The 15,962-nt window shown below is 39.0% G+C and overlaps 1 protein-coding gene and 1 non-coding gene across 3 annotated transcripts in view; both read right to left on the bottom strand.

The window, feature by feature from the left end:
- Positions 1 to 15,962, bottom strand: part of GRIN2B (glutamate ionotropic receptor NMDA type subunit 2B) — a 644,293-nt gene that overhangs the window by 555,818 nt on the left and 72,513 nt on the right. The gene's annotated exons all lie outside the window — the stretch shown is intronic.
- Positions 1,370 to 1,476, bottom strand: LOC122730306. The gene has a single exon (XR_006353490.1). It is a non-coding gene; the product is annotated as a U6 spliceosomal RNA (small nuclear RNA).

The raw sequence follows: 15,962 nt of genomic DNA, 5'->3' as shown, positions 1-15,962 counted from the left end.
TAGGATTCTCTAAGTATACCATCATATCATCTGCAAAGAGTGATAGTTTTGTTTCCTCCTTGCCTATTCTAATTCCTTTAATTCCTTTTTCTTCTCTTATTGCTAAAGCTAACATTTCCAGCACAATATTAAATAATAGAGGTGATAATGGACATCCCTGTTTCACCCCTGATCTTATTGGGAATGCCTCTAACTTATCTCTAGTACATATAATGCTTGTTGATGGTTTTAGGTAGACACTGCTTATTATTTTAAGGAAAGCACCACCTATTCCTAAGTTCTCTAGTGTTTTTATTAGAAATGGGTGCTGTATTTTGTCAAAAGCTTTCTCTGCATCTATTGAAATAATCATATGATTTTGGTTAGTTTTCTTATTGATGTGGTTGATTATGTTAATAGTTTTCCTGATGTTGAACCATCCCTCCATTCCTGGTATAAATCCCACCTGGTCATAGTGTATTATCCTGGTAATGACTTGCTGTAATGTCGTTGCTAATATCCTATTTAAGATTTTAGCATCAATATTCATTAGGGAAATTGGTCTATAATTTTCTTTCTTTATTTTGGCTCTGCTTGGGTCTGGTATCAACAACATTTTTGTGTCATAAAAGAAATTTGGTAGAACTCCTTCACCTATTTTTCCAAATAATTTGAATAATATTGGAATCAATTGTTCTTTAAATGTTTGGTAGAATTCACTTGTAAACCCATCTGGCCCTGGGAATTTTTTCATAGGGAGTTCATTAATGTCATGTTCAATTTCTTTTTCTGATATGGGCTTATTTAAGGATTTTATTTCCTCTTCAGTTAACCTGGGCAGTTTGTATTTTTGTAAATATTTATTCATTTCATTTAGATTGTCAAATTTATTGGCATACAGTTGGGTGAAATAGTTCCTAATTATTGCTTTAATTTCCACTTCATTGGTAGTAAAAAATCACCCCTTTCATTTTTGATACTGGTAATTTGGTTTTCTTCTTTCTTTTTTAAAATCAAATTAACCAATGGTTTATCTATTTTATTGGTTTTCTCATAAAACTACCTCTTTGTTTTATTGATTAATTCCATAGTTTTCTTGCTTTAAATTTTATTAATTTCTCCTTTAGTTTTCAGAATTTCTAATTTAGTATTTAATTGGAGATTTTTTATTTGTTCTTTTTTCTAGCTTTTTAAGTTGCATGCCCAATTCATTGATGTCCTCTTTCTCTTTTTTATTGATGTAAGCATTTAGAGCTATAAATTTTCCCCTAAGCACTGCTTTAGCTGTATCCCATAGATTTTGGTATGTTGTCTCATCATTGTCATTGTCTTGGATGAAGTTGTTGATCATTTCTATGATTTGTTGTTTGATCCACTCATTCTTTTTTTTTTTTATATGGAACGCTTCACGAATTTGTGTGTCATCCTTGCGCAGGGGCCATGCTAATCTTCTCTGTATCATTCCAATTTTAGTATATGTTCTGCCAAAGCAAGCACCACTCATTCTTTAGAATGACATTTTTTAGTTTCCAATTAATTTTCAGTCTACCTTTCCATGGCTTTTTATTACATGTAATTTTTATTGCATCATGATCTGATAAGGATGCATTTACTATTTCTGCCTTTCTACATTTGACTATGAGGTTTTTGTGCCCTAATACATGGTCAATTTTTGAATATATGCCATGTCCTGCTGAGAAAATGGTATATTCTTTTCTATCCCCATTCAGTTTTCTCCAGACATCTATCATATCTAACTTTTCTAACATTCTATTCACATCTTTAACTTCTTTCTTATTTATTTTGTGGCTAGATTTATCTAATTCTGAGAGGGAAAGATTCAGATCCCTACTAGTATAGTTTTGTTGTCTATTTCCTCTTATAACTCATTTAACTTCTCCTCTAAGAATTTGGATGCTATACCACTTGGCACGTACATGTTTAGTATTGATATTACTTCATTATCTATAGTACCTTTTAGCAAGATGTAGTTTCTTTCCTTATCTCTTTTAATTAAATCTATTTTTGCCTTTGCTTTGTCTGAGATAAGGATTGCTACCATGGCTTTTTTTACTTCAGCTGGAGCATAATATGTTCTGCTCCAACCTTTTACCTTTACTCTGTGTGTATCTCTCTGCTTCAAATGTATTTCTTATAAACAGCATATTGTAGGATTCTGGTTTTTAATCCACTCTGCTATTTGCTTCTGTTTTATGACAGAGTTCATCCCATTCCCATCCACAGTTATTATTACTAGCTGTCTTCCCTCCATTCTATTTACCCCCTTTGTACTTTTCCCCCCTCCTTGCACCCTATTCCTCCTCACCAACATTTTGCTTCTTATCCTAGCCTACCTCAATGTGTCCTCCCTTTTATCAGCCCCCCTCCCTTTTCTTTACACTTTTTCTCCCCTACTTCTGCCCTCCCTTCTATCATTGGCCCCCTTTTCCCCCTTTCCCTTTTACTTCCCTAAAGAATATGCTAAGTTTCTTTATCCAAATGAACATATATGTTATTCCCTCTTTGAATCAAATCTAGTGAGAGTAATGGTTGAAATAATGTTCACCCCTCCCTTATTTCCATCTATTGTAATAAGATTTTGCACCTCTTCATATGATGTAATTCACCCCATTCCACCTCCCCTTTCCTCTTCTCCCCATAAACTACTTTTTAACCCCTTAATTTTCTTAATATCATCACATCAAAGACAATTTATATTTATACCCTCTGTGTATAATTCTTCTGTATGCCTATATATATATATATATATATATATATATATATATATATATATATATATATATATATATATATATATATATATACAGTTCTCAAGAGTTACAGATATTATTTCCCCATGTAGGAAAGTAAACCGTTTAACCTTATTGAATAAATTTTTCCCCCTGTTTACCTTTTTAAACTTCTCTTGAGTCTTGTATGTTAAGATCAAATTTTCTATTCAGTTCTGGTCTTTTCATCAGGAAACCTTGAAAGTCCCCCATTTCATTGAATGTCCATCTTTTCCCCTGAAAGAGAATGGTCAGTTTTGCTGTAATCCAAGCTCCTTTGCCTTTCAGAATATCATATTCCAAGCTTTGTGATCCTTTAATGTTGAACCTGCCAGGTACTGAGCAATCCTGACTGTGGCTCCATGATATTTAAATTGCTTCTTTCTGGCTGCTTGGAGTATTTTCTCCTTCACCTGATAATTCTGGAACTTGGCTACAATATTCCTTGGAGTTTTCCTTTTGGGGTCTTTTCCAGGAGGTGATCAGTGGATTCTTTCAATGATGATTTTTATCCTCTGATTCTATCATATCAGGGCAGTTCTACTTGATAATTTCCTGGAATATGGTGTCTAGATTCTTTTTCTGATCATGGCTTTCAGGCAGTCCAGTGATTCTCAAATTGTCTCTCCTGGATCTGTTTTCCAGGTCAGTTGTCTTTCCAATGAGGTATTTCACATTTTCTTCTACTTTTTCATTCTTTTGATTTTGTTTGACTGATTCCTGGTGTCTCATAGAGACCTTAGCTTCTAACTGTCCAATCTGAATTTTTAAGGCATTGTTTTCTTCAGTCAGATTATGCACCTCCTTTTCCATTTGGCCAGATGAATTTTTTAAGTAATTGTTTTCTTCAGTCAATCTTTGTGCTTCTTTTTCCAAACTCCTGTTTCTTTTTTCATAATTTTCTTGTGTTGCTTTCATTTCTCTCCCCATTTTTCTTCTACCTTTCTCAATTGATTTTTAAAATCCTTTTTGAGCTCATCCAAGAAGACTTTTTGGTCTTGAGACCAATTCATCTTCCCTCTTGAGGTTTCACATGTAGACAATTTGAGAGTATTGTCCTCATCTGAGTTTGTGTTTGGTTCTTCCCTGTCAACACAGAAGCTCTCAATGGTGAGAGCTCTTTTTTGTTTCTTACTTATATTGCGGCTTATTTTTTTAAGTTGTGGTCCACTCCTTGGGCACCAGGCTTACTGTTTCAAGCTTCCTGTCCTGGGAGATAGGGGCTGTGTCGCTGGCTTTCTACTCTGAGGCCTCTATGGCTTTCAGATTTCTCACCACCCCACCCCCAGGCTTGCTTTCTGTGCTTGCTCCAGGTGCACGCTGGAATGGCCAGGCCTGGTCACACCTGTACTGTGGGTAGCCCCCTAGCTGGCAGCCTGCCCTCTCAGCTGGTGCTAGTGGATCTCACCACTGGCCCACTGCACCACTAGCCTGCTGAGCCAGGATCAAGGGGCCTCAGTTGCTTCCCACTGACTTGCCCCAACCCCCTCCATGCTGCACTGCTCTGAGGTACACTGTGCTCCCCCCCTGCCCAAGTGAGACCACCCTTTCCTGAAGTCTTTTAAATTATCTCTGTTTGGAGTATTGTGCCCCTCTGTCTTTTTGTAGGTTGTGTAGTTTCAGGATCTGTTAAGAGGCTTGATTTAATGTTGTTTTTAAGGGAAACTTGGGAGAGCTCAGGCAGCTTACTGGCTTCTCTCCGCCATCTTGGCTCCGCCCCTCACTGGGTCATATCTTAAAAGAAATGAAAACTCCCAAGAATGTCATAGCCCAAATCCAGAGATTCCAAATCAAAGAAACAATACCACAAGCAGACAGAAAGAAAAAATTCAAGTACCAAGAAGCCACAATTAGCATCTCATAAGATATAGCATCAACTAATCTAAAAGGAACAGAGAGCTGAACATAAAAAAATCCAAAAGACAAAAGATATAAACTTACAACCAAGAAAAACTTCCCCCAACAAAACTTGATATAATCATACAGGAAGAAAAAAATGGACTCTTATTGGACTAGAGAACTTCTAAGTTTTCCTGATGAAAGAGCCAGAGCTGAGTAAAAGTTCTGAAAAACAAACATGGAACTCAAGAGAAAGATAAAGCAGTAAAGGGGGCAGCTAGGTGGCACAGTGGATAAAGCACTGGCCTTGGATTCAGGAGAACCTGAATGCAAATCCAGCCTCAGACACTTGACACTAGCTGTGTGACCCTGGGCAAGTCACTTAACCCTCATTGCCCCACAAAAAATAAAAAATAGAAATAAAAGCAAACAAACAAGATAAAGCAGTAAATAAGAGCAAGCAATCAGAAGTAATTAAGATGGCGTTTTCCACACTAATAGGAAGAGATGACATAAACGTCCCTTCAGCAGCAATCACAGGAGTTTAAAAAAAAAAGACATAGCCTGGATGTGGCTTCATTGTATTTTATTACCACCCACCCACCCCAAAAAAAAAGAGAGAGGAAAAGGAAATGAAGGGGAAAGGAATGCCCTAAGGGAAGAAGTGGGAGAAGATATGGAGGAACTTATCTTACAAAGTAGTAATGTGCAAGTAGAATACTATTTAAACAGGGAACAAAGAATGTGAAGAGCACATGTTGGAAAGAAAATAGCTTTTTCTTCACTTAAGAAAAACTTTAAGAAGAAACTTTAAACAGAAAATCAATTTGGGCAACTACAGATGATGGATGAGAAAAAAGTTTGGACTGGAAGAAAGAAGATCAATTAGAAAACTACTATTGTGGGGGGAAGCTAGGTGGTGCAGTGGATAAAGCACTGGCCCTGGATTCAGGAGTACCTGAGTTCAAATGCGGCCTCAGACTTACTAGCTGTGTGACCCTGAGCAAGTCACTTAACCCCCATTACCCCCCCCAAAAAAAAGAGAAAGAAAACTACTATTGTAATTCAATCAAGAGCTGAAGAGGACCTGAATTAGGATAGTGGGAAGAGAGAGAAGGAGATAGATGGGAGAGATAGATGGTAGAATGAACATGATTTACCAGCTGTTGACTATGAGGGGTGATGGAGAGGAAAGAATAACTTTTAGCTTGCTATCATATGTAATCAGAAAGATGGCAGCACCCTTAAAAGGAATAGGAAAATTATTAAAAGAAACGATGGAAATGGGGAGTGTTAATGATTCTGTTTTGGACCAGCTGAATTTCATATCTCTATAAAAATCCAGGTGATATATCTAGTATTAAATTGTTGCTGTGGGATTGCAACTCAGACGAGAAATGAGAGCTGAAGCCCTTCACAATCCAGTTCCAATCGGCATTTTCAGGTTAATTCTTCATTATTCCCCTTTAAACACTTGGTTCCACAAAACCATACTTTTTGCTGTTCCTCAAAAATCATACTCCACCTCTAAACTCCATATTTTGGTCCAGGTTGCCTCCCATTCCTGGAACATTCTCTCTACTCTACCTCTGACTCTTAGAATTCATAATTTTCTTCAAAACTCAGCTCAAAAGATATGTCCTATGTGGGGCCTTTTCTGCTAGTTCCTCTCCTGCCAGATTATATTGCATTTATTTTGTATATGTTTTGTAAATATATATGTGTGTGTGTGTATGTATATACGTATGTATATATGCGTGTACATATTTTTTTTTCCTGTGTCAAGGACTGTTTCACTTTTTCTTTGTATACCCAGAACCATGCACAGTTCCAGCAAATAGGAGACACAATAAATTTTTGTTATTTGATTGATATGTAAAATAGGGCGTCACCAGCATAAAGATGATAACTTAATCCATGGGAGCCAATGAGATCACCCAAACTAAGGGTCCTTAATCTTTTTTATGTCTATGACATCTTTGGCAATCTGATGAAGCCTCTAAATCCCTTCTTAGAATAATGTTTTTAAATATATAAAATAAAATACATAACATTACAAAAGAAATCAGTCACAATAAAATATAGTTATCCAAAAATGTGTTTTAAAAAAAAGTTCACACACTCCAGATTAAGAACCCCTGATACTAGAAAGAGGGTATGAATAAAGAAGAAAAGTTCCAGAATGAGATCAAGGCTAGAATTTAGCATTAGTTTGCTCTTCAGCAGACATTTCTAGCAAGCCAGAGAAGTTAATTCAAGGAGCCACTGGATTGTTTTTTGTCAAACTGACATTCTATACTTTACTGAATTGTCATTTGTATCCTTGGAGTAATATTTCATATATGTGTGCTGAGGTGAATAGTCCTCACAACTATTCAGTTAATGCAGCACTAGTTTTAAGTGCTGGGACTTGAGCTCATCAAGGACTGTTGATTTGGACCATTCATCTGTGATGAGCAAGATATTGAAAAAACTTAATGTGTTGCTGAGGATTCTTTGGGAGAATGCCAGACATTGGCTAAGGCATACAAAGAAAAAGATGATGGCAACTAAGCTATATGAGCTACCTGAAACAGGCACTCAAGTAAGAGGGTAAGAGAGAAAGGGGTGGTTGGAAATTAGCTATTAAACACCGTACTCCTGAACAGGAGTGTCCATGGCACAAAAACAAACAAACAAAAAACTCTTAACGAACTTCTATTTTAACAGGAGGGTAAAAAGTGTCTGAAGTTTGGAGGCCCCACTTCAGAGAATAATCAAGAGGTCAGTACCTCAGGAGAGCACAGACCACACCAAATGAATACAAGTGATGAGGGCCCTGAGATATAAAATACTGTGTTGCTATTCTTCATGTGTGCACACCACAGAGAGTTTATATAGTTGGTCAGAAAGTAAAGATAGCAATGCTAGACAAAGAGATAAGAAATATTGACTTAATATGGCTCCAGAACATCTGTTCAAGTATAGGTCCAAAAGAAGGACACCCTCAGCTTAATGAAATCCACCAAAACTTCCTAAAAATTGGATTAATGGGCAGAGTCACCCTCCCCAAAAGGCAAAGTGTCTTGGGACCTGGGATTCAAAGTAACCCATTTCAACTTCAGGAATAACAGCAACATAATGCAGCTAAAGAGACCGAACTGAATTTTTCTATAGCTGTAGGCAATATGCGTACACACATGCTGAGTGAACTCAAGGGAAGAATGCAGCATGGTTTGCCGGAAGCTAAAGTCCACCAGACCAGCAACAAGAAACAAAGATAGGTTAAGGGACAGGTATCTCCTAGGACCCTGGAGACCTTATGCTCTGCTCCATTAACTTTCCTTGGGTCCTTTCCACCTTCAGTCACAAGATCCCATGAAGCAATAAAAGTGAGGAGAGAAGAGGAGTAGGAAGGTCTTGTGTTGGACTGTGGATCCTAAGGAACAACTATATTCCACTAATTTTAAAAATGATACTTGCAGCATATGCCTCTAGCATATTCCAAGACTAGGCCTTTGTGGAATAAATGAGAAAGAGTACCCGTGTTTACATTATATCAGAGGTAACCAGGGAAATTAAGGGTGTCACGGAGAAGGTAGCCACCATGGGCATGATATGATTGGCACCAGCAAACAACTGGAATTTTTGCATTCATAGGATCAAATTTGGAGCTGGAAGGAAGCCTAGAGAATTTTATGTTGTATAACTGCCGTCATTTTTCAGATTAGAAAACTTACCCTGAATGATTAAGAAACTTCTTCAAGTTTACCTCATTAGTGAATAGCAGAGTAGAAAACTGAAGGGAGGACTCTCAGATCATGCTATCATCAAGGTACCAACATTCTCCCAATCATCGAGGCTTGGAATTCTAAGATGGTTCCTGACTTGTTCTGCTCCCTCAACCTCTGCATCCATTCAGCTACACCCATGGCAACTACATAGATAGAGTATAGGACCTGGATTCATAAAGACCTCTGTTCAAATCTAGCCTCAAATCTCACTACCTGTGTGACCCTGGACAAGTTACTTAACACTTTCTGACACAGTTTCCTCATATAAAATGGGGACAATAGTAGCAGCCACCTACCTCCCAAAATTATTTTGAGGATCAAATGAAATATTTGTAAAATGCCTTGCAAACCCTATAATTCTATTTAAAAGCTAGCTTTTTGAACAGTAGTTCAGTCAACAAGTCCTATAAATCCTGCTCCCATAAATAAGTCTTACATTCATCCCCTCCTTTCTGCAACTAGAACCATAGTTCAGGTCCACGATATTTAGTTCCTGAAACAAACACCTCCTTGCTGTTCTCTGTGCCTCTAATCTCTCCCCTCTTTGATTTCCACTTCACACACAAAGCAAGACACTCCAATGCCTACATCAAATGAAAATAAAACAGCTAGGTGGTGCAGTGAATAGTGTTGCAGTCAGAAAGTCCTAAGTTCAAATTTGGCCTCAGACATTTCCTAGCTGTGTGACCCCAGGCAAGTTACTTCACCTCATTTTGCTTCAGTTTCTTCATATGTAAAATGGGAATAATAACCCCCTATAGTGGTTGTGGGGATCAAATGAGATAATAATTGTAAAGTGCTCAGCACAGTGCCTGGCACATAGTAAATGCTATATAAATGTTATCTATAATTATTATTCATTAAAACTCTTGGGGGCAGCTAGGTGGTGCAGTGGATAAAGCACTGGCTTTGGATTCAGGAGGACCTGAGTTCAAATCTGACCTCAGATACTTGACACTTACTAGCTGTGTGACCCTGGGCAAGTCACTTAACCCTCATTTCCCTGCAAAAAACCAAAATAACAAAAACTCTTTAGAGCAGGATTTAAAGCCCTCCACTATGTGGATTTGGTTCCAACTCTCTGAACTTTGTTCCACACAAACTACACCAGCCAAATAGGACTACTTTCTATTCCATGCTTTTATCCAATCCTCTTCTGTTTTACACTGATCCTTCACCTCTGACTGGAACAACCTATCTCACCTGTTTTATCTTTGTCTGCCAATATCTTTCCCCTGCTTCAAAATTCAACTTAAGGATCACTTTAGTTTAGGAAGCCTCTCTGGATACCTCCCTTCCCTAATCTTTCCCAGCACTCTGCTGGAGATTTCCTGTGTATTTAAACAACTGTCACTCTTCATGACTAGTGTGTGGAGCTCACCCAGCACTTAACACGGTAAGAAGGGTTTGATACATATTTGTTGATTGGGAACAACTGCAGCCTGTTCAAAACGCTGGCTAAGTACTCTGAGCATCGAGCTAGGGTTCAGTGTTTAACAATCCAGGAAGATGGAGGACAGTCCTGGCCAAAATTGTCAAGGACACATTGAACCCTTCACATCAAGGACAGAACCCAGACAAGTTTTCCTATGGAGACCCTCCAGTTCCTGAAGAACATAAGCTGAGGAAAAGGATCAGCACAAGAGTTGGTACATTCTTACTGAATGACTTGAGGGTGGGGGGCCAGGGGAGCAACCAAGAACAGTGCACACAATCCATTGCAGTGATCTCAGAAAATTGCTCACAGCGTTGTGAGGTTTGGAGCACCTCAGAAAGCACTTGCATCTTCAACAATTCCATCAAAGAATCAGGTAGTTGCTCCTCCTCACCCATAGATGGCACAATTCAGCTTTATGTGGACTATGATATTTTACATAATAGTACTAAGTGGAACAATATACCAGGTCACAAATTCAATATTTCCTGGACTATCTGCTGGTCAACAAGCGGAGTCCAGTGCTGGAGCTACATAGTAGACATAGGAGATCCTAATGGTAGAAGGATATGAAGAAAATATGGATTCCTTTGCCCAATAGGCTTCTACCAATTTGAGAGCATGCCCCCACCCCACCAAGAAACTCCTGGAGTTTCTATCATTTTTCAGTGGCTCATTAAAAAAACTCATGAATTACTTACATAGTTTATTTACTTATTCCATTTGGAAAGACAGTGGAAGAGCATGGAGATAGACTATTCAGGATCACAGATCAACTACAACTTCTACTGGGCTAAAAATTTCGGTGGGCAGCTAGGTGGCACAGGGCCTGGAATCAGGAATCTGACCTCAGACACTTACTAGCCATGTGACCCTGGGCAAGTCACTTAACCCTCTTTACCTCCATTTTCTCATCTGTAAAATGAGCTGGAGAAGGAAATGGCAAACCACTCACCTATCTTTGCCAATAAAACTCCAAATAAGGGGTCATGAAGAGTCAGACACGACTGAAATGACAACAACAACAACAACAAAAGTTTCAGTTGCCAGGATCTCAGCCTGGAGTTAATGTTGACCCACTGAAGGCAGAATGGCATTACCTGGCAATGTCTGAACAAGTAAAGACTTTTCAGGGCTTCAGAAATTTCTTAAGAGCTATGTCATCATCTGAGAGCAATCAATAATATTGCTCATGGTAATATGATTCATTTTTTTTTGCGGGGCAATGAGGGTTAAGTGACTTACCCAGGATTACACAGCTAGTGTCAAGTGTCTGAGGCCGGATTTGAACTCAGGTCTTCCTGAAACCAGGGCTGGTGCTTTATCTACTGTGCCACCTAGCTACCCCCATTATATGCTTCTTTATATGCTACCTACCAAGCTAGAATTCATTACATAAGAAGACCTTCTTACTATAAAATCCTACATGCAAAAAAAAATCCTACTCTGTCCCCCTTAACCTATTCTTTTCCTTTTGAATAAAGTATATACTTCCAGCACGATATTCAATTCAATGAGCACATATTGAATATATACTATGTGCCAGAATTGTGCTAAGAGCTGAAGATACAAAGATATAAACAAAGGATCACCTGCCTTTGAGAAGCTAATATCCTAATATTCTCGTGATTGGTTTTGTCCTCAGGTGTCCCAGTTAAGTGAATTAATGATATCATTGACATTAAATCTCCCTCCAACAATATAGCTTAGCAACCAGCCCCTTCTCTATGATTCTTGTTCAAGTCTTCCCACAAGTTTGCTACCAAGGGGTCCCTAAACATGCTGGAGCACATTGGCTCCAGCACACTGATGAGTAGTCCTCACTTTTGTCATGTGACCAGCCACCTTTGCAATGAATATCAAAGTATATGTTGAAAGAATCTGTAACAGTTTTATCAAGTTCTTTACAGAATTTCTTTACTTTGTTTCCAAAACATATTTTGGCACATAAGCTATAATTCTTTTCAGTGTAATCTTTTTGCAAATACTTACCCTGTGTAAAGAAATGTGAGATGGCTAAATATTCTATGACATGATGCTTCTTCTTTCCTTTGTTGTTCTTGCTGTTATTTGTCCTTTGTTCTCGAAGAGGATCATGACATCAGGGTGATGTCATCATGACATCAGGGTGATGTTATGACTTGTACTGAATTAGGGCTATGCAAGGTCACCAAGCTCACTCTCTCCTCCAGAACCATCTGGGTCCAGTGGCAAGATATTCATCAGGACAACTGGAGATGGCCCCAGATGTTTAAGGCAATCAGGGTTAAGTGACTTGTCCAGGGTCACACAGCTAGTAAGTATCTAAGGTGAGATTTGAATTCAGGTCCTCCCAACTTCAGGGCCAGTGCTCTATCCACTGTGCCACCTAGCTGACCCTATTTCCTTTGAGTGCACAGTAAAAACCAATTCCTGTATTTGCCTCTACAAGGAAAACCTAAGAGTCATCCTTCCATTTAGCTGCAACTTTTCTCTTTGTTATGGTTCCATTTAAGTGAGATGGTAAAGACTGACGCCCTTCAGTCCCTCCATTGGTATGTTTGTGCACTGATCACTGGACAAGAATTTCACATTTAGAACAACAATGGCAAAGTTAAACTTTTATAAGATAGGAACTGGACCTGTGATCTCATTGGTTAAGGTCCTTCCAATGAAGAATCTCCCTCTACCAACAAAGGCAGGTACTTGTTCTACAACTTATAAGTTGCAACTTATAAGAGAATTGCCTAGAGTACCAAATGCTAAATGACTCACCCAGGGTCACAAAGCCAGTATGTGTCAGAGGCACAGCCTGAATCCAGGTCTTCCTGAATTTGAGAACAACCCACAATCCACTGTATCACTGACTACACACATATAGGTAATTTAAAAAAAAACTGTGACTTTTATCACTTTATTTCCCCTTTCTGTCATCATCACCACAGAAACATAAGAGGACAGAGTGACATTTGGTAGTTTTCTTGGTTCCAGGGGTGGCTATGGCCAAAGGATTCATGGGTCAGTAGCCAGTTTGTTGATGATGAGCTCTCCATACTTAGCTAGATTGGTTCTCAGCATGTTCAATCTATTGCCAGGATTGTACTTGATGCCTTTCCAAAATTGTAGAGTCTGCCAGAGTTTGGGCTCTGCTGGAGGAGTCTTCAAAGTCTCAGTGTCACCTCAGTGAAATGATGAGGCAGCAGAGAACAAATCTGTGGAGGAGATACCTTTGAGGTAAAATTTTCCTCCTTCCGCTAGGATTACTATTATTTATTGAACATCTCTGGTCAGCTAGGTGGTGCAGCAGAGAGAGAGCCAAGCATGGAGTCAGAAAGACCTGAGTTCAAATATGGCCTCAGACACTAGCTGTGTGACCTTGGGCAAGTCATTTAACCTTGTTTGCCTTAATTTCTTCATCTGTAAAATGTGTTGGAGAAGGAAATGGCAAATACTTTAGTATCTTTGCTATGAAAACCCCAAATGGGGTCACGAAGACACTAGTGATACAACTAAATGACAACAATTGAACATTTATCTCCACTTGGATATCCCAAGGCATTTGAATCTCAGATTGTCCTCAACAGAAGTCATTATCTTTCTTCTACAAATGTTCCCATCTTCCTAACTTCCTTATTCTGTTAAGGGTTCCACCATCCTCCCAGGCCCTCAGGTTCCAGCCTCAGTGTCAAACTCTTCCTCATCCCTCAAATCTATCCCCTCAGTTGCCAAATGGTCTCTACATCCACAGCATCTCTCACATTCTTTCCTTGACTCCAGTCATATCACCATGACCATTGTCGGACCCTCATTACTTCTCCCTTTGACTACTACAAGAGCCCAATTCATTTCCCTTGATCTCTTCATCTCCCTCCTCTCTAGCTGTCCTTCACATCGCTGCCAAATTGATATCCCTACACATCCTGTCGGACCACATCACTCCTCTGCTCAAGAAGCTCTTTATGCCCTTCTGTTACCTCTAGAATAAAATACAGGCTCTTCTTTGGAACCTAGAGTCTGGCTCCAGTCTCCCTTTCAGGTGTAATGCACATAATACCTCTTCAAATAGTCTATATTCCTGCCATAGTGACCCTACTTTCTATTTCATGGACAACATCAATATTCACATCCAGTCCTCTGCACACACTGTACTCTGCTGACAGCAATGCATTCCTTACTCTGCTGCACCTTGATGAATCCCTAGTTTCCTCCAACACTCAGCTCAAGGGCCACCTCTCATAGGAAGACTATCCTGACCTCCCTCTCCCTCCAAATGATGAATGAGGTATTTACTTATCAGTTTAAATGCTATCTCCTCCCCTCAACAGAACATACCTCACTTGAGCACGGAATCTTCCTTGCTTTTGTCTTTGCTATCCCAGAACCTGACATCAATTAGGTGCTTATCAAATGGTAATTGAATGAATAAATGAACCTTTGTTGCTATAAAATACCTTGTGTGTTTGTATGTAAATATCTAAGGGCTTTCAGTCATTTTCAGTCATGCCTGACTCTTCTTGTATTCATTTGGGATTTTCTTGGCAAAGACGCTAGAGTGGTTTGTCATTCCCTTCTTCAGATCATTTTATAGATGAGCAAACTGAGGCAAACAGAGTTAAGTGACTTGCCCAGGGTGACATAGCTAGTATGTGTCTAAAGCCATATTCAAACTCAGGTCTTCCTGATTTCAGGCAAGACACTCTATCCACTGTACCACATAGCTGCCTCATAAAATACCTTGTGAGTTTGTATATAAACATCTGAGGACTAGTGATTGTATTACAGGCTCCTTTCTTGGATTTTTGTCTCCCATGAACTTATCCATCTCTATTCCTACTCTTCTTCCCACATGGTAATTATTTCTATGATATCTAACAGTGAATAACCATAAGCAGTTTTCGCTCTCTCAATTCCCTTTCAGTTCAACATTTTTAATAAGATTTGTAAGACCCCAGACAGAGACTGCAATTGGACTAGATTAATTACATAATCTTGAGAGCATAGAAGAGGCAGGGGCATTGTCTTTGGCTTTAAGGGGGCAGGATTTATAACAAACAGTGAGTGCTACACAAGTCAATTTGGAGAAACTACCAATTCAAAAAAATTGCTGAGGAAGTAGGCAAGCAAGCTTCTCTTGACCCTTTGTCTTGAGCTATATCCCAATAAGGGTAGTTACTTCAGGATGTCTGGAATTTTGTAGAAGTCTCTAAGTCAGGGTTCAAATCTGATTTAGAACACAGGGGTAAATCTTGGGGCCCAGAAAGAAACAGAGAAAATGCCGTGCACTAAATTACACTGTTTAGAATAATTACCTTCCTTCAAGGTCCAGTTGACACACCACCTTCTTCAGAACCTCCCCAATTCCCCTCCCCACCAAAAAAATTTTCTCTCAACTATATCAAGAATACTTTGTACAATTCTCTCCTTTGCTTCCTACCCAGCATTATATTTAATTGGGTACATGTTGTAACTCATTCTAGTAGAATGTAAATTCCTTGAGGTCAGGAAGTGTTTCATTTCTATCTTTATGTCTTCAGACTAAATGCTTAATGTTTGTTTAATTGAAGTAAGAAGCAAAGATGGAAGCAAAGGGAAGAGGTCAATGATTTCGTTCTAACCTTAGTAATCTGAAGTTAGCATTGGATCTGTACTTCTAATGACCAGCCTATACATAGTCTGCATCCCCAAGATCTCAGCACAATAAAGTCAATTGTACACTTTGAAGGGTTCACTAGCTCTGTGATCTTTGTGTTGGAAAAAATGCTGTTGGGGTGGAATAATGACAAAATTAAAGGGAAAAGAAAACCTGGAGGAGGTAGAATTATACAATTTGTGAAAATAGCTGAAAATTTGGGGGGTGACCCCTACGCCAGCAATGTTACACTGTCCTACCATGATTCTTTACTCCCAACTCAGCATCTGGGTCACCTCTATCTGACTCTAGCTGTCAAGGCAAAAATCATGATTTTTATATGACGAAGATGCTCAAAAACCCCTAAAGAGATTCCTGCTTCAACTTCAGTCTAGGTTTGAGCCCTCTCCAAAGTAAGCTGAGGACCTTATGCCTTAAGTGGCCAGAACAGACTAATCCCCCCCATTTCCTGAGCCAGGTTGGTTGTGGCTTGTGGTAAGACCCTGCACTGTGCTGGTAGCTTTGGGTTTAACCACAAG

This window comes from Dromiciops gliroides, chromosome 5 (genome assembly GCF_019393635.1).
Source record: "Dromiciops gliroides isolate mDroGli1 chromosome 5, mDroGli1.pri, whole genome shotgun sequence".
Classification (NCBI taxonomy): domain Eukaryota; kingdom Metazoa; phylum Chordata; class Mammalia; order Microbiotheria; family Microbiotheriidae; genus Dromiciops; species Dromiciops gliroides.
The sequence above is the reverse complement of the archived record's forward strand: the minus strand, read 5'-3'. Positions and strand labels throughout refer to the sequence as shown.